An 18,489-nucleotide genomic window follows, 5' to 3' on the forward strand; every position below is an offset into this window, starting at 1 on the left:
TGAGACGAGAGATGGGTACTAACATTAAGGCCGAGATAAAAGTTACTCTGTCACATCACCTCACCAACACTCCCTTCCTACCCCCCCCCCCTTTTCACTCCAACATCTGTCTCTCTCAGAAGCAGAAGTCTTTGATTATAACTTCCCCAAGTTGGAAATGTATGTTTTTTCTATCTTTTTTGCCTTGACTTAGGTCAGCTTAGTGCCAGCAGGCTGGGCCTTTTTCCCAAGCTCACTCTCAGGTAAACTTTCAACTAGAAAAGAACCCTATCGCCACTTTCAACTCTCCGTCCCTCTGCTCTCTTATTTCTCCTCCTCACTGCTGAAAAAGTGCTTTGTTGATAAACCTCCTTTAGGGCTTACCGGTCTGTCAGACGTTTTTGCTAACCTACTCATGCTATTTGAGTAATGAGGATAAGTGTCCGAGTTCGTGTGTGAGTACACAAAGATGTTCACGTGTTGTGATCAGCAGGGTGCGACACACTCATGCTAAAAATGCATGAATACACACACAGACTGTGATGATAATAACACACGAATGCAATAATACCACATTTATTCTGTCATTATCCTAGCAGGCAGTCACTTGAATCCTCAGATTCAACTTGGTGTTCAGAATAAACTGAGATATGCAAAGTAGGAACTGCAGTGGCCGTGCTCACACACACACACACACGCAGACACACAAGCACGCAGACACACATTTGATCAGTGGTACCACTAGCTGTGCAAAAAGGACAGTTCTTCTGCCAAGGCAGCATGCTGTTGGCGAACACTGCAGAGCGGCAGAGAGAGGCTGTCGTAGAGTTTTCTGCTCACTTAGCACTTCACACACAGTCTGTCATACTCTGTGTTTCTCACTCAGCAAAAGCATGACGTGTGCATAAGTTGTTTGTGTGACGGTCCAAAAAATACAGTCCTCGATAACCTGGAAATAAAGTAAAATAAACAGAAAAATCGATTCTAAGTTTTGAGGATTAGTTTTTGAATGAGCTTAGACCGAAGTCAGAGGGATAGAGAATCGCCTTGAGAGGATGCATAACTGATGAATGACCCCCGCAGGTAACACAACATTTCATCTGCACATATTTTACTCGGGCTTGAGAGGTGGATGAAATGTTCATTAGTGTTAACCACAAGAAAGGGACTACTACAATGTGAACGTCTTTTTATCCTCATAATTTATCTGTAGCACACAGGTAGTGTTTAGTTTTAGTTTTTTTTTTTCTACTTTGTCCATGTGGAAAAGACACAAACACACACACACATAGCAAACACACAGACACACTCACATATGCACAGAGATCCTTCACTTCCTTTCTCCTCTGCTTCCATGTAGATTGTGCTGACACAAATACCCCCATCACCCACTTTCACCCTCACATATGCACACACACACATCAAACATCACTTCTCCTGGCATGCACACAAAGAGACACAAATACTCCCACCCTCTCTCCCCCTCTCTCTCTGTCACATGCAAACACACCCACACGCGTGCGCACACACACACACATCACCCACAACTTTCCGTGTGAGAGAAACACCTGATGTTGGCTAACTAGAGTAGACTACTGAGAAGTGTTAGTTCGCTGCCTGCAATACAACTGACATCATGCACTATGTGTGTGCATGAAAGTCAGAGGATGGCTGAACTTTTGTCCAACAATCCAGCCACTTTCTCTTTATCTCTCGTCCATACATTCACACACACACACACACACACACACACACACACACACCATCAAAGCCCCTACCCATTTCGGAGCATTTAGGAATGTTAGCAGTCAAGGGCAAAACGCAGACATACACACATACTCACACAATACTCAGTGTGACACCAGTTTTACTGCAGGCACTGTGATAGCAGCTCACAGTACTCAGCACTGCTCTGCCAAAGCCTCTCTCAGGCCTTAGGTGGGTGGTGACAGTGTGTGTTTTTAAGTGCATTCGCTATTAACGTGCTGCTAATGCTTATACGCCATTCATATCTTTAATCAGATCATGCCAAACCAGAAACCTGCTTGTGAATGAAGACAGCATGCTCTGACTGATTCAGGGATATTGTAATTTAGATAGCCATCCCATTATGTTACATCTGTATAAATTATGGTTGTGAAGCCCAGATAAGCATTTTCAGAGTTTAAACTGTGTATTCATTATCCTTTCCATTTATTATACGCTTAAAAAGATATTGAAGTAAATTGAAAGATGATGATTGGAGCCCTGGTAAAAGAAGAATTGAAGGTCCTGTGTCATGGTTTGTGAAAACAAAACAAAAAAGTCTAATTAAAGCTGTCAATTGCTGATGTTTATATATGTTATAAATATAAAATCATTTTCAACAAATATAGTGAAAAGTGACTGAAAACACAAATCCCCCTGACGGTAGTTTAGCCTGTTTAGGAGATTAAGTTCTTATGGGCTTTCATGGAAATTTGCATGCTGAAAAGTCCAAATATTTCCCCAAAATAAGTTGCTGTTCTAATTGTCAGGCATGGCATCGTTTTATCTGCTATCCTGTATTTCTATCAATGACCAAATGAGCATGACAAACAGAGATACACTAATGAACTGACTTCAATAATTAAGACTGAATCCTGTCACTTTCTGCCTCCAGCACAGCATAAGTCAGGTGTACACATTGATTTATACATATACATATAATGTGACAAAAAGAGCTAATGCTCATTATCATGATTATAACATCAACAACCCACTGCAGTGTTTGCAATCCAAAAATTTAATTATTCTGGTGGTGAGCTGCTATCAATCCACATGTCACGTGTGTCTATATGTTAGTGTCTATGTCTGTGTGTGCTTAAACTTATAGTGCATGCTTGTTTTCGTGTTCCTACTTATGACTACTCTGAGTAATGTCCATCTATTGTGACGAGTCTGCAGCTGTAACGGATGCTTAAGAAAGGCTAATAAGGCTGAATTACTGTCAAGGTAGACAAAACAACGAACCATTCCATACAAAATCCTGATTGATTCTGAGTGAAATATAAATGTAACACTAAATGTAACTGAACACAGAAACATATTTAGGTAACAAATGTTCTCACATACAGTATGTACTATTCTCTCAATTGCATTACCTCCTAGATAGTAAAGTAAATGATTAAAAGACAGCTTTAGGTCTATACATTACCCTCAAGTCAAAGTTGAATAAAGGGTAAATCCATATGGAAACATATACATAAAAAGCTGCTCGCTTCCCAGCTGTGAGTAATGAAGTGAGAGTCTCAGTCGACCCCTCTGACCTGCACCATGGCTGTACAGGACTGGAGCTATACAGCCCTGAGGCAGTGTGCATGTTTGTGTGTGTTAATGGGTGAATGAGAGAAAGAGGTGTGTATGTGTGTTACAGAGTCTGCTCTCATGTGTGTTTATGCGTATGTATACTTTCATACATGTGCATGTGTGTGTGTGTGTGCAAGTACGTCTGTGTATGCACTCGAAGCAACATACCCTGAGGCTGTGACAGACGGACTCTAAACCACGTTACCCACACACCCCACTGCTTCACTTAATAGTGCATGAGATAAGAACATTTGGACTTCAAATGCCCCCCCCCCCCAGCCCTCCTCCATGGGAAATTGAGTTTTATGGCTCCCCAGCTTGAGACAATGGCTCCAATGGTTAGGACTGTTGAAAGGAAATTCCATGTCAACGATTGGAGATGTCCTGAATGGGTTGACTAAAGTACCTAATAAAAACACAGGCACACTCAGAAATAAAGTATATGGGTGAAATTGTACACATTGAATATACACACACAGAGGCGAGCACATGCTTTCTATGCAAACATATGCGACAATCACAGAAAAACACAGACATGTAAATAAACAGACAGGCAGATACATTGCACACATGAACATGAAAACATGGACACAGAGGGAAAAAAACAAGCTGGCACAGATACAGGCAAAGCAAAAACATACTACATCACTACTCCTCCATCGAGATTTACTGTGTACAAAATATTCCAAAAAAAATCCACCTGCTGTTTCCACCACATCCACTGATCAGGTTTTTTCTGTCTAGGAAGCAAATCATGAAAAAGAATTTGAGTCAGCACTAGAAAACATGTCCACATGTTGAACTGTAAGTATATTTTATTTACAACAGTATTGAAATAACAGCAGGACAATTTCTTGTGTGCAAAGCCTGATCAAAGTCAGCAAACTGCACCTTTGCAAAATATGTGTTTAAAATGTCAATGTGCTAAGGACTACATAACAATTAAAGTTGCCTTCCCATCTCTGGAATCCCGGTTTAATCTTCCACTGGCATCACTGGTGCAGTTAAACAAATGTGGTAACCCAAGGAATAAACAAAGTAATCCAAGACTTGCTCAAAAGTAATAATTCATCATCTTCCCAATGCAAATCAGGGGTAATCTGAGGAGTGAAGCCTTCTAAAGCAGCAAACTCTCACAGAGATCAGATGAACATGTCACTCAGCAAGACAGTGACTTAGTCAGGGAAAGAAAGAAGTAGTACACAGCTGCAAGAAGATGGGCTGATCAACAAACTATTATGGACATGGAAAACTATAGCAGCTCACAAAAGGAAGTAAAAAGAGAGAGAAACAGGCATTTAAAAAAATCCATCACTGGTAAAACAGCATTTGAGCACATTAATGCTCAAATGCAGTAATGCAGACAGAGAGAGGTGGAGAGTGGGAGGAAGAGTCAGACAAAGATACACTGCCAGAAACATGTAGAGGGAGAGAAATAGAAACAGACAGGCAGGCAGCCAGAAAGGCAGAGAGAGATCAAGAGAAATGGTGAAGAAGAGAGAAAAAGACAGACAGGCATCCCAACTCTGACAGGCGGACCGCATCAACAAAAGGAAACTTAAAGTGCAAATAGTGAAAGACAGCAATGCATACCAGCATGAAACAGAGAGAGAGAGAGAGAAACCAAAGGAGGCAGGAGGGATGAAAGTCAAAGTGTAACTAGAGGGGAGAGAAAAAGAGAAAAAGTGACAAGTAGGGTGTATGAGTGAGAGCTTGAGATGATGAGAGAGACATATACACAGACTGAGAGAAAGTGCAGAACTCAGCAGGGAATCTTACATTCTTGTCTAAGGGCACAGTCCAAAAAAAAAAAATCTCCACATGACAAGGACAACATGTCTTTCCACCACTCTCTTTCTTTTGGGCTCTGAGACTGTGGAACAGGCTGTAAAACAGCCTGTCAGACAACGAGATTACCAGCCAGGCACACTGTAAAAGATGAGTGCAGCAAACCTTTAATTTTGTTGGATTAATAAAGTTTTTAAAAGGACATTACAAAGGGACTCCTCTAACTTCTGTTGAGACTGTATGTCCCAGAATGCACTTTATTTTCAAAAAATAATTTTGCCACTTAGTGTGGTATTGTGATCAAATGTAATGTTTTGCACTTTCAGTGCTGACAGAATATTTTTAGATCATTTGGAAGCTCCTGGGACAGATGAATCAGCACAAAGTGACAGCATATTATCAGTCTAACAGACTAAGATACTGGGTTCCTCTGAAACAAGAATAAAACCGAGCCTTGTCTAAAAGTCTGGAGTTACCCTTTCAAGTGGCTGGCACCATTGCTGTCATTGTCAAATTTGCATTTCTGTCTAGCATCATTTCTGTCAGTGTGGAGCCGAGTGAACTGTCGGTGAACTGAAGAGGAGGCTGGCTCAGTGCTCTCGCTGTCTACTGTGGCAAAGCAGCATCTCACTGTGCATCTGTGTGATAGAGAAAATCAGACAGAAAAATTAAGTCGGGGAAAGATAAAGCGGTAGGGAGGACGGGAAAGCAAGGGGGTGAGGAAAGAAGGAATAAATTAGAGGGAGGAGCATAAAGATAATGAGAAAAATGGAGGGAGAGAGTGTTGGAGAGAAAGAGCAAACACATACTGAATATCTGCGTCTCTGAGTGGCTACAGTTCACTGTGTCAGCAGCTCTCATTACCACACACAGCTGAGGACATCAGAGAGCTTACTAAGTAGCTGGTAAAGCATCCTCTGTCTATCTGCATACAAAACATCCGCAGCACAAAGACACAAACACAGTCAGCAGGAAAAAGATCACAATTGAACCCAGAATCATTGATGCACATTAAACACTTGCTCATTCAGACATATGCATTCTGTCAAGGATGGAAGTGGATTATCTATCCAACCCAAATGAAAAGTAGCCTGACTCCTGCACAGGGATTAACTTTGTATGTGCAGGAATATTCAAATGAATCTGAATTTAATTTTAGCCAGAACAAGGCCAGTTGGGTTCCTCTAGGCTGCCTGAGGTGGTGATGTGAAGGCAGGTAATTTGGAATAAAAGTAAATGAGTCATATTAATGGCCTGTTAAATTGAATATGAACATTCTTAATTCTGTCTAGGCCAATCAAGGTGTTTACATAGGGCCACTTTAATTTGGAAAGAGAGCAAATTAGTCCTGTTAGCAAGGTATTAGCCCGAAAGTAACATATTTCTGGTACATCATTTGCAATAGTCAGACACAGATGGTTATATGAGGAGAGTCCATTTACAAAGACATTTAAACTAGTTACAATTGTTTATTTATCAGGGACTGTTCAATTTTGCATGGTTCACTCACAATTTTCTGGTTTCCAAGCAAAGACAACATGCCAACAGATCGCAGGGTCACGTGTAAGTCTAGCCTCTGACAGCTATCCGATTGCTAACAGTGCCTGTCAGTCAGAGTGTGCATGCTAACAGGCTAATGCATAATTGAAAGCCTGACTCGTGCTTACTCAGCTAATTTCTCGGCCAAAGATGAAGCCTTGACCTTGTCTGAAAGCAAATTTGTGTCCACTCTGATTCAGTGCCGGATGGTTAGTCTTAATAAGAGCAGTGGCTTAATGTTGAGGTGCTGTGAACATTGCTACAGGCTGTACAGCAAACACTGTGTGTGGGCTGAGTATGCTTGGGTGTGTGTGTGTGTGTGTGTGTGTGTGTGTGTGTGTGTGTGTGTGTGTGTGTGTGTGTGTGTGTGTGATAATTTCACTGTGTACAATTGTCAAAGAGTTACGCACACACACAGTTCACACTGTTTGAGTCTCAATCTAATTTTATTCAGCAAGGACATTTACAAGTACCATGAATTTGACCTTGTGAACTGGCACTTGCAAAAGCAGAGTACAGAATAGCTAACGGCTGACGCATAATAATTAGATGCATAATAATAAGAGCTAGGCATGACTTGGCCTTATTCAGCCACATCTCCACCAGAGATTATATACTGACCATATATGAAAAGACCTGAAAAGAAATGTGTCAGCCTTTATCAATCACTGGATCTTTTATACTGCCTATAAATGCATTAGCTTTAAATATCAATCTGGATTTTTTTAACCTTATACAATATCACATTAGAAGGGATTACTGCAGGTGAAAATAATTTTGTAGTTAGCCTGCCACATGCTCAAATATACATATTTATTTAAATAAGTGTGCCCATTATTTTTAAAAGGCTTTCATATTAAATGTAAACTCCAACTTAACTGTAGTGTGCGGTGCCATGTTGTGTAAGAAACTGGGCTTGTATCCAAATGTATCCAGCATAGAGGCTGTATTTTGCATGGAACTACTACATTATTGAGAGTGGGGCATTTGCTTGGGTTTATTCATCCCATTTCCAGGCACTCAGATTATGCCTCACACTGGACTGGAAAATTGTGTCAGTGCAGATACTCTTACAGGAATGCTTTCATACTCTGAGGCATAATCTGCCTCCAGGAAACCCAACATTTTACATTAACCATCACATGCCTATAAATGGCACGCCCAGGCAAAAAGATTCCCAGACATGAATGATCTCTGATGCAGATCATAAAACAGTTAGGCAATCACTGATAAATGTTGAGTCATCTTACAGCAGGTTATTACACCATCATGAAATATTAATTTTAACTTGGTTTCAGCAATATGTACATATGTAATGTGAAACAGATGTTTGGATAGATGGATACAGGAAGGGATAGATAGATGCCTATGTACATATGGATACAAAAACATTCTTAAATAAATAGATTCAGTTTGATTTAGCTGAGCCCAAGTTGATTTTTCAAATATTTGGTTAGCCTCTTAAGGAGATAATTTCAAAGATACCTATGTTAAACCTTCATAACTTTCATAAAAATATCACAGGATTATTTTATTTACCCAAGTACACATAGCATAAAAACGTTTTACTAGACTAGAAGAAGACTAGAAACTACAGTACAATGAAGACAAGGGTCTTTCAGCAACAGATATGAACATATCCAAATAAATCGCGATCCATTAGTCATGTTGTTGGGTAAGACTGCTATCGCTAAATGTCTACATGTGATCTGTTTTCACTCCAAGTGACATATACAGCAATGAGCCAGAGGATGCAGAGATCTTCATCCCACACTGTAATCTTGGTTTAAAAAAAGTCCAAGTTGTTTGCATGCATACACTAAGGAAGAAAGAGATATGTTATATCCACAAAGGCAGAGACTAGGGCAGTTTAAAGTCTGATATATCAGCTTTTGTTACAGGATATAATCTGATTTATCACACCACATCCAGCTACACTCAAAGATATCTCCATCAAAACAGATCTGATTCAGTACTAGTCAACCATAGTACACAGTCCTGACAAGGTGTTACACAGCAAAGAATAGATATAACACGATATTTTGATAATATTTTGGAATAGCCTGCTCAACTATCCCTGCCATAACTGCGGCAAGCATATAGTACGCAGCATCACATAAACATAGACACACAAAGATATTATTTTAGATATTCAAGTCAAAATGCTTCCTGTTTAATACTAATATGCCATCCAACTCTAATCTGACAACTATATCTCAACAAGATCAATACTCATCCCAGTACAACCATGAATCTAGCTCTAAACTCTCAAATAGCCACATTACTGTGGATTAGCATTGTGCTAGGATGGCAGTACTATATAAGATTTGAATACTTGTTTTATATTTCATTTTATGAAAGTTAAGTTTAAGTTTCCACACAGAGCACAAGTTGTTAAAGGGAAAGGGAATTCACTATGCATGATATCATTAAATAAGTAAAGACAAAAAATATGATTGTATTGTATCATCTATAAAAAGGGGGGGGGGGACTAAAGTAACACTTCCAGGGCAGCGGGATTGGAGTTTGAGCTCATTTACTGCATTCCCTTATGATTTTACATCACTAATTTCTGAGACATTCTGTTGTGGTTTCATCACTTAATGAAATATTTGCTATTTTGCTATGATCTTTTTTGTTCTACAAAGTAAATTTTTTTAAATAATTACTGTCAAGATATTACAAGTTCTCGGGAATTCAGAAGATGCCTGTTTCAATCAAAACTGCAGGGTTTAATTCTGCTTTCAATTTACAGACTACGGCTAGCAGAGGTTTTACTTGGGGGTTATCTGGGTTGTGACTGACAGTTAGGGCAGGTTCCTATCTATTGTAGAAAAGCTTTACTTTCTGGCTGACAGAATGATTATACGGAGGGAAACATGAAAAGGTGACACAGAATGACTAAAGATGTGTTTACTTGTAGATAGAGCAGCTCTCCCTGCTAGAAAAATGAATGGCAGTACTTTGAGTTATAACAGAAACACTGCCTACATATAAAGCCTAAAAGTCTGGTTGCTATCCTAGTTCTGCCACTCTGGGAGACTTGACGTATAGTAGTGCGTGCTCAAACATGTTTGTTCTTGGTACAAAAGGGTCAGAAGGATATATGTGTATGGAGAAGAGCAGTGGCATGGCCGTATCATGTACTCCCACATAATGCTGAGCATCCAGCACACTGGACAGGCTAACCATTTTCTTACCATGGGCCTTACACTCCTCCAAAGTATCCATCATTGGCAACTTTGCTGTGTATAACCTAGCGCAGTGGCTTCTCTTCACTCATTGTGGTCTGGGACCACTATGGCTCAATTAGCTTGAGACAGATGTCATTTCAATTAGGTTGTACAATACAATACACGACTGTGAGTTCTCTCCTTCACTTAGGTACAACCTGAACCTTTCTGACACTTAACTGGATCAGTTTTCCACTTCCTGGGTCAATGCTCCCTGCTTCTGATTATCGAACTGGTAAACATGGCAGATGTTCAGGAAAAACCACAACAGATTTCTCCAGAACTATCCCTTACAGACTGAAGAAACAGAAACAGACCTTGCAGTTGCAATGTTCAATGACTGGTCTTATGTCTGAACTGGCTAAATCAATTCTCAGATGGATAATTTGTTTTAGAATTATGGTAAAGCTCGTGAAAACTGAACTTGTGATATGTAGTATGGCTCTGCAAGGTCAGCAAAAGGCTGCTAGGAGGCGCATAGGTATGATAGTGTTCTAAACTGTTGTTATGGAACATTTGCCACACATTAACCAAATTGATATTTGGCAAAAACATTTATGGAAATGTTTGACAGAGACTGTTAATTGAGATTCAGAAACCACTGATGGGAAGTGAGGGTATCTGGAACAGGGTGGTTGAGGTGCTTTCCGGTATTAAAAGCAGCTGGAGCATTTAGGTGCAATATTTAGAAAAAAAACCGTCAAAAAAAACCTTCGACTCTATTAACAGTGAATACGCAAAATAAAATTAGATAACTAGTTTGGGCAAAGATAACCATTATGGGTGAACATACAATGAGGACAGGGCCACCCATAGAACCCATAAACTACTATTAAGAAAAATAAATATATATGTGTGTGTTTGTGTGTGTGTGTGTGTGTGTGTGTGTGTGTGTGTGTGTGTGTGTGTGTGTGTGTGTGTGTGTGTGTAGATAGATAGATAGATAGATAGATATAGATAGATAGATAAATAAAGATATATAAATATATGTACAACTTAACAGCACTGTGCCTTCAGTATACAACCCAGTGTGCATCCTCTAATGACACACGGACGTGTGTGTTTGTGTCTATAAAATCACTGCTTCATAATCCCCTAACTACCAGACAATAACAGATTTGTCTGTGATAAAATCCTAGTCTTTACACATGTGTCTGTCTGTCTATCAGCCAAGGCCATCTTCATATGTGTGTCTGTGTCCGTGTGTAGCTAGTCTGTGTGACTGTGTGTTCCCATGTGGGTATTCCTGATGCATGCCTGTCCCTGTGTGTGTTTGTGTGTGGAGCAGATTTAGCTTTGATAAAACCCGAGTCTTTAGAGGGATTATCAGTACATCCCCAGACAGCAACATGCTGTGCATTTATGGAGGTAATAAGTTGACCTGTAATAGACAGACAGACAACTGGCTAAAGCTGTTATTGGAAATTGTGTCTCTATATCTATACCTGGGCTAGGGCGAAGGAAGAGTAGAAAGCAATCTCTTCAGGGGCAGTTAGACCTGCTGCGCAACGCGCCATGTGAGCTCTCATCCAGTGAATTTTGGTTTGGCGTTTACAGATATGTGTTTTCTGATTGATTTGTCATGCTATCGTCTGTGGTTTGGTTTTGACTTCACTAACATCCCAGAGGGCAAATGTGCAGCAGGCAGAAAAGTATAAGCACACATTTTAGCACAAAACAAGACATTAACATTTAAACCCAAAGATTAAAACAACTAAATAGCAATCTTCATCACAAAGTCCTGTCTTCATTTTCCCCTCAGAGGATAACAGCTATTAAGAATTGTCTCTCGTTGTTTTTCCACAGGAAAAAGCAATACTTGAGTGTTTAAGATTCCACTCATTGCACCATTTTGTAACATTATCCAACAGCAATTTCCCACTGCATGATTTGGATAATTCAAAGTAGGCCAAAATTTCTGAAAAGGTCATATGATGGTGGGTGCAGGCTGACTGGTTTTCAGGCCACAGCAGTAAAATAAATCTGAAAAGTAGTTATTTGCCAAAGTAAACCTTGTTTTGTTGCTGAGCTCATAGGTTGAAATGCTACCTATTTGGGGAAAGCCTTTCAGTTATCTACGTTATTGGCTGGAAAGAATAAGGAAGCTCTGGACTATGTTTTGTTTTTTTCATAAAATCAGTCATAGTCACAAAATGACTACTCCGCTCTGTCAGGGTGAGAGAATTACTATGGAGACAGATATAATAATAATATAATTCTTGTCCTTTCCATCTCTCTTTCTTGCTCTTTCTCCCTTTCCTCTCCGTCTGTTTTACTATATCTCCTATCTTGCTTTCTCTCTTTTCCTCCTTTCTTTCCTGCCAATCATTTACCCCCGTGTCCCTTTCTCTTGCTTCATCTGCCTGTGTTCTCTGTCTGTCTTTCCCTCCCTTCCTTCAAATGCTTTGCCTCATGCGCAGTCATAAAGAAATAATTTATTCCTGTCCCCCCGTGCGGGTATGTATTAGCATGCCAGCAGAGCACGTAAACTTATCTCGCGGCTACAGGCGCTGCGTGGTAAAACTAAGCTCTGATATTTTGCAACAGGACGTCCACAGAATGCCTGCAGCTTGGAGAATTAGGACTGTCGTCACGATTAGTAATGCACTGTATTTTACTATACTGTACCCACAGCGTAGTGTCCTGTATGACTCACACTGATATGCACAAAGGGGACATCAACCCAACTTCCGCTGGTAGGGAAAATTAAACAAAATTATTATTGCTGCAGTTCGTTGACTATTTGCTAATCTTCACCAATTTAATCTATCTCTCTTTTTTGTAAAAGCACATGGTACATAGCATGTACAAAATCTGTTTGAGCGGCTGTTCCTCTTTGAGGATCCAACTCTAAATTTATTTGTCCATCTGTCAGCACTTGTGTCAGTTCATCAAACATTGCATTTCGGAGTGTAAAAGTAGTATGAATTCAGTAAAGCATGGTGTAAACATACACAGTAGTGGGTCAATAGTGTTTCACGTGTATCAAATGCTGCAAAAACAGATTGGACGTTAACTGGTATAAGTGTACACATAAATGTATTATGGTGATTTCCATGGGGGACTACAAGCTGCAGTGGCCACAAGCTACATGCAATGAGTGGTAAAACTAAACCTGATAGCTTCCTTGAGGCTGACCACAGGATGTCTGAGAGAATTAGGCTTATGCTAGTGATTAGTTATTCTAGGCCTAATGTTATATTCTAGTCTAATGTACTTTGCATAACATCAGTCAAGCTCGTGGATATGTTGTGCATAACAGCAATAAAACTGGATAAGAATATAATGCACATTTAAACACAGTTATATCTGTAGAATTGGTGTCATTGAGTCTAAAATACAACTGCTTTGCTCCAGCGCAGCAATATGCTTTTTGGTCCTCATCAGTCTTCACCAGAAACCGAATGAAGTACTTTATATTAGTGTAATAGCAAAAACAGATGGATGAAAGATTATAGTGATGCAGATTTAGTTGCACATATGCTGCAGAGCAAGAGATGGTGTGAAACCATTTCCCATTTTAATGAGCATTCCAGCTTAGAGGGATATTGAGACTTCAGAACTGGAAGATGCCACAGATTGCTGCGCTAATGTTGTCCCCTTGTAACTCGGTGGATTAGGTTTAGAAGCTCAGCTCCCACTGGGACATCTATACAGAAAAAGTACGTTCTCATAAAGCGTCCACCAAATGGTAAATGTTATGAAAACTGCATTGCACTTGATAATAGCATTACAGATAAGCATTGTAATTAAGCTACACACAGTGGGGCATACTGTATTGTAGCATAAGCCATGCCTATGCATTGCCTATTAAGAGCTCAGTGCTGGGCATGTCACAATGATTAGTCATGCTAAACCTGATGTTTCTGTTTTACTCACAAGTACATTAACTCGGTACCGGATTGAATCTGCATACTTCACAATTCCACAGTATCATAGGTGAACAGTAGGGCAGAATTAGTGTGATCTGCATGGCATCAGATCTACTTACCAATTAAATGAAAGAGCCGAAGTTGCAAACTACTATTCTTATATAAAGCTACCATGCTGGTAATTTAATTTAGTCATATGTGTTTCTTAACAGAGCAGACATCATTCGGTTCCATATTACATATTACATGCGCAAGTGCATGTACAGCAGTGAAACAAAAACAATATAATTCAAGAGTTGCTCAAGGAGAAATTAAGGTTAAGGATCCCTGTGTGTCTGATGGCGGGTCAAGATGACATGCACTGCGTACACTCTCCCTCCACATTTCAATAATTGAACAGCCCTTTTCCTCTCCTTGCATCCTCTGTCCCTGCTTATTGTAGATGCATGACTCATCAGCACCCATACTCTACCACTGACCTATATCTGTCCCACCTGTGTGTCACACTGTTGACTGACCCACCTTCCCACTGATCCAGTGATGTCCAGGGCTGGGACCTGAGCCTGCTCTGCAAGAACAGGAGGAGGCAGGAAAATGTTTTCCTGAGTCTTAGAGCTCTACTTTTTGCAAGTAAACTGTTGGTCAGTGAACATAGATACTGTCACTTACCCTTACGTTTTATTCACTACAAACTTGATCTGATGTTTAGCTGACTTAAGGTAATCAGCCAGGCGATGTTTTACCATTAGTGTCTATAATTTTAATCTTTTTACAGCTAATCATTCATGAAAACAAAAAAATGACATCTTTCATCACTCCTCAAGTTGCTGCTTGCATATGTTTACAGTGATGCACAAGCTCCTTCTGAGCAGACATGGTAGATTCAAATCGCAGCACACAGCCAAGAGCAACATCTCTGTAACCCTGCCTCTCTCTGCAGCAGAGCTACGCATGGTGAAAATGTGATGCTGCAGGACCATGTGGGCTGCCATGCACAAAGAGGATGGAGGTGGAGCTTGGATGCTGACAAGTACCACTGCATGCTCTCATTGGCTCTCAATGACATCATTGATAAGAGGCTGCAAACAGAGTGAAAGGAGTGAGTCTCTCCCTCACACTCACATATAGTATAAGTACAGGTTAAGTAGGCTACTTGCATTTCTCATGACTTCTTTACCAACATTTAACAGGCCTGCCTACATGAGCCTCTGCATGATAACAGGCAGAATACAAAAGCACCCTCTTAATTCTGAGACGCCCGGAAGTCCTGTCCTGTCCCTTGAGTGAACAGAAGGGTTTGAGGAAATTTTTTTGTAACTTCAGCCCACAAAGCAAGCAGAAATGACAAAGCCGCAGTACAGTTGTTCATCGAGCGCTGACATCACAGAACATCGCAAAGCAACTGTATAACAGAACTGATTGTGGACAAATTACTGCTGAAACAGAAACTTTGCATGTGATACAATGAATTTTCATATGATATCTGATCTGTCAGGAAAATGCATGTAATCAGTAGCGGCGTATCAAGAAGTGTGTATGATGATCTATCATTAATTGTCAACATTCACTTATTTAATTATTATACTATACATGTGCAGTGAATAGGCTCGCGGCCATTTACTGCCACAAACGGTAAATTGTACGTGTTCATGAGGAGCTTAAGGCACTTTTCTTGGCCAAGTGTACAAACTGTGTTTTCAGGAGCATGGCAAGTGTGACAACCCTGCATGTTGTGACGTCTGTTCACAAATATGCCAATCCATGTCAGAATTTCTGTATTTATGAACTTTTTAAAAATTCTCAGTTACTGTCCAATCTGCTTATATTGACTTCAGTGGAGAGTGATGACTGATAGTTTATAATAATCCATCATTGGATGGTGGTCTCCAAACAACCACAGGTTACAGGAAAAATCCTTTGATTTTGTTTGGGTTCAATTTTTTTTTAATTTTTTTGTTGTTTTTTTTTTTGTTTGTTTTTTTACAGATAAGGCTCGAAATAAACTTTTATAAAGTTTTTGTTGAGTTTTGCTTGAACTTAAACCTGTAATCCCACATAAATTATGGCAGGCTACAATTTATAGGCACATTCAAACGTTAGAGTATAGGGGCAAAACAGCCTCTGCCAAAATTCCAAAGTGTATGTATGTGCGTGTGTGTGTGTGTGCCCTACAAACAAGTGGTTGAGCAAGTGCCACATCCCAGTACAAAGTAATATTACCTACCCATGCTGAGGGCCGAGGAGGATCAGAAATGCAATATCCTGCTATCCCTGTGACTTTGGGCTGGGACATGTCTTGTGGAGAGACAAACTACACATTTTTATAATCCTCAAAGTGTCTCCATGAGTTTTAGGTTTCCAAGTGTGCATAAAATGCATCCCGCCCGGCACTGATGCTGCTGAAGTTTAAATCCTTGTGAGATGAGTCTTCACCTTCTCCAAAAGAAAACAGCACGGTCTGTTAATCCTCCTCTTCGTCTTAAAAGCTGCTTGATAGGTGACTCTGTACATCCTCCATGTGATTTCCACATATTTTTATTTCCTTAACCTCCCACAGAAGAAAACGCTTTGCTGGTTAATCTGGTGTTAAAATCCACCTAAGGACACATCCCAGAGAAATCAAGAAAAAAAAAAAAAAAGATTGAAAGCAGTGTATTGAAAACTTTATATCAATGCAACAAATTTGCTCATTATGATGGGTAAAATTAAAAAAAAAAAAAAGAAAATTAAATGATACATGATAAGTGATATCTCACCCACACTTTAGGTATTAGTATGGTAGGCTGTATAAAAGTTGGCATGAGCTGCATGAATTTAGAATGAGTTTAAAAAGTTGGGGGAAAAAACATATCCAAAACCAAATATTTTACAGAATGCAAAACTCATTTTGTTTCACATAACAAATAAATTCTGTAAGTGCAAATAAAAAGTTTAGAGTAGGGCCACTGTATAATGGAATGCAGCAAATTCAAAGAAGTTGTTTGGCCACACCTTCAAATGATAAAGAAAGTTTTTAAAAACCATGTTAACTGTATTTGTTATGTTGTATACACTTGTAAAATCAAAAACTGACTAATAAACCGCAAGTTAGTAACTATTTATCTGTAGATGGTCCGGCGGGTTTAACAGAGTTAAAAGAAAAAAAGGAAATAAAAGCTTATTCAGCACTTTGGAGGTTAAACGAATGAATTCAAAATATTTTTTGTCCCGCGAAAATCATTTTACACGCCCGAAGAAGTTGTTACCTTGTGGATTTGCCTTCCTTTCTGCTGGTCTTTGTAAGGACTGAGAACAAAGGAGCCTTTACTGTAACAAAGAAGCTGCAGCGACTTATACCTGTTGCTCTGTTTCCAATAAACTATAACAAGTTTTTTTAGGGATTTTCGAAACGAACCTATTTTGTATTCCTCTCGGGACATCTTTTTGCCCCTCACACATTACTGCTTATTCGTGCAACAAGTTTAATTCTGTGTCACTGTTTTGTTTCTTAGAGACTTTACACCTGATTGCATTGTTCTGAATTCCCACAGTGCACTGGCAACTTCGCAAGACCACGGACACCCCTGTCATAAAACCACTGCACGAGGAAAAAACAATGGTCAAACTATTTATGAACCAATAACTTGTCACTTTTTTTTCTCTCCAGCATGCGTAAAAGCTCCTTTTCTCCGCAAACTTCTGACAGGCAGCTGCTTTGTCTTGTGCGTCGCAACATCCCCAAGAGACAAAAATACGGCCGCAACACAAACTCCATCTCACCTCCACTAAAGCTCAGTGTCAATTAATTCTAAGTATCATATGTTGAGTATTACCGAGCGTTGTGGAGATGCGTGTCTGAGCATCCCCTCAAGTTCTCTCCTCAAAGCGCCCCGCATCAGACAAAGGAAAAGGGGACCGCTCCTCTCGCTCTCTCTCTCTCTCCTCGCTGCCTCTGTTTCTCTAAGTCTCTCTCCCTTTCTCTCCTGCTTTGTGCTCAAGTTTGAGCGCTGACGCACCAACTACAGCAGCAACTTTTAACTGGAAATAGACTCCAAAATCGCTCCAGGGGTGCAAGCAAAGGTAGTATCCCGCTCGGAGACAACTCACCTGGGGGTGGTTTTCTCTGTGCGCGTCGCCGTGCACCGTGGAAAAAGTTTGAGAGGGCACATCTAGCTTTGTGTTGTGGAGTCCCCCTTTGTCTACACGTGTGATAGATGGATGGGGCTCCTTTTGGCCGCGCCTAGTTCATTTCGCTCTCCAAAGAGTCCCGCCCTCTCAAAGTCAAACAACTAGGCACACGACAATATAGACGGGCCGAGTACAGCCTATGTCTGATTACTGCCAAAGAGTGCGGTGGTTAATTGTTTGATTAAGATATTTTTTTATTTATTAAAGCTCACCAACTTCACTTAATCAGTGTGTTTACTTTCTCCAGTCAATTAATTATTCTATCTATCTGTCAATCTGTCATGAAATGTGTATTTATTTGATTTCAATTCATTTTATTTAATTATTTATTTTAACATTACATTTGTCTGCCATTTATATGTGTACTCACTCACGCCTTTGTTTGCCACTGCCAGCATCTTGCAGAATTTTCCTTTTGAGAACTCTATCTATATATCTATCTATCTATCTATCTCTCTATCTATACATCTCTTTTGCTTATTCTAGTGGCCACTAAAAGTACCACCTAAAACTGTCACACTAACTACTCCTTGCTTCATCATTTTTTTTCTTTTTTTTTTCTTTTCTCTTCTTATCTTTTTTTT

At 39.8% G+C, this 18,489-nt stretch overlaps 1 long non-coding RNA gene across 3 annotated transcripts in view; it reads right to left on the minus strand.

The window, feature by feature from the left end:
* Window positions 1–17,933, minus strand: part of LOC120784493 — a 95,950-nt gene extending 78,017 nt beyond the window's left edge. For all 3 annotated transcript variants that reach the window (XR_005706450.1, XR_005706452.1, XR_005706451.1), the window contains exons 1-2: window positions 17,825–17,933; window positions 15,963–16,335 (exon numbers count right to left, since the gene is read on the minus strand). This is a non-coding gene — a long non-coding RNA (uncharacterized LOC120784493). The remainder of the gene's footprint in view (window positions 1–15,962; window positions 16,336–17,824) is intronic.
* Window positions 17,934–18,489: the final 556 nt, after the last annotated feature.

Source organism: Xiphias gladius, chromosome 22 (assembly GCF_016859285.1).
Source record: "Xiphias gladius isolate SHS-SW01 ecotype Sanya breed wild chromosome 22, ASM1685928v1, whole genome shotgun sequence".
Lineage (NCBI taxonomy): Eukaryota > Metazoa > Chordata > Actinopteri > Istiophoriformes > Xiphiidae > Xiphias > Xiphias gladius.